Source organism: Mastomys coucha, unplaced genomic scaffold, assembly GCF_008632895.1.
Source record: "Mastomys coucha isolate ucsf_1 unplaced genomic scaffold, UCSF_Mcou_1 pScaffold15, whole genome shotgun sequence".
Lineage (NCBI taxonomy): Eukaryota > Metazoa > Chordata > Mammalia > Rodentia > Muridae > Mastomys > Mastomys coucha.
In genome coordinates this window covers 156,294,004-156,295,283 of record NW_022196897.1, presented here as the reverse complement: position 1 = coordinate 156,295,283, position 1,280 = coordinate 156,294,004, and the positions used below count along the sequence as shown (strand labels likewise).

At 41.6% G+C, this 1,280-nt stretch overlaps 1 protein-coding gene across 2 annotated transcripts in view; it reads left to right on the top strand.

Annotated features, from left to right (window-relative positions):
* The window catches only part of Znf217 (zinc finger protein 217), a 33,348-nt gene that overhangs the window by 10,509 nt on the left and 21,559 nt on the right, over window positions 1-1,280 (top strand). For both annotated transcript variants that reach the window (XM_031372871.1, XM_031372869.1), the window contains exon 2: window positions 994-1,089. The gene's annotated coding sequence lies outside the window, so the exon portion shown is untranslated. The remainder of the gene's footprint in view (window positions 1-993; window positions 1,090-1,280) is intronic.

Genomic DNA, 1,280 nt, shown 5'->3' with positions numbered 1-1,280 from the left:
TTTTTTTTTTTTTTTGGAGGGGGCAAAGTTAAATGAAGTCTCCTGCTTATGAATGTTTGCTGAGCTGTTGCGTTCTGATCGTGAATATTTATAAGGCTTTAACCAGTACTTTAGAGAAAGATATTAATCTGTGATGAGAAAAGGAACCCTAGTACTAAAACTGATCAATATCTTCTGTGCTTGAATGAGAATCAGGGCTGGCTTTAAGGATCTACTTCCAGCGATGCTAATTAATTGTGAGTAAGTAATTGATTCACTTCCTTTGAAAAAAAAAAAAGACTAACGAGACCATATGTGGGTTGGTAGTTATATGTAAAATGACAGCAAAAACATTCTACAAGGCAGCTTCTTGCCCCTTGCTAAGCTGTCTTCTTGAATTCTTCTTCCTATTTATTAAGGACTGCGTTGCTTACCAGTTCCGGTCGGTTCTTTTTTGTCCCGTTCCCCCCAACCCCCACGCTTCTCTTGATTTAGGAAATGGGTATGAATGCTTTTCTTGATCTTTTCCCACTTTTTGATACACCGAGGGCTAGCTTGAAAAAGAAACAAACAAGTTGGCTGTTCGGTGTTAAGCAATAAATCTATTTTACATTTGAATTCATTTGCATTTTGGAGTAGAAAAATTATTGGATGTGATTGTGGCCGCCATAGTTCCTCCCTGGGGCTTGCTTAAAACGGGACATAAGTCCCAGGCCTTTGGAGTCAAACCTTTTCCTGTCTTGTCTTCTTTCATCTTTAATATGAGTCAGGAACAAAACAGTAGGGAAACGCTCTTAGTGAGCTGGGCGTAAAGAAGGGTGTTTTTTGCTTTTGTTTTTGACCACACTTTTAAGCCTAGTTTCACCCAAGTCAGTTTTTCTGCAAACTAAGATTTATTAGGTACCAAGTCCAAATTCAGATATGAAACTATAATAGAAACACAAGCCCAGGGTGTTAAGAAAAAAAAAAGAAGCTTTTTGGAGATACTAATTTGGAGAAATTTATTCCTTTTAGGTCCCGGACCTTTCTCACATTGACTCTCTGAAAGTGTTTACCTTCAGAACACCTCAGAACACCGCTATCCTGTGAGCTGCCGAAGCCAGTGGCAAGGTTGGTTTATTTTTTTATTTCTATTATTATTATTACTATTTTTTTTTTTGTTCGTGATTCTGGGCAACCCGGGAGTTGGGCAACCGGCCCCTCCCCTCCCCTCCCGGGGCGCACCTTGCAAAGGAGGGGGAGGCGGCGAGGGAGGACTGGCTGTGCGCCTGCGTGCTGCGTTTGCAGCCCCCCCCCCCCCC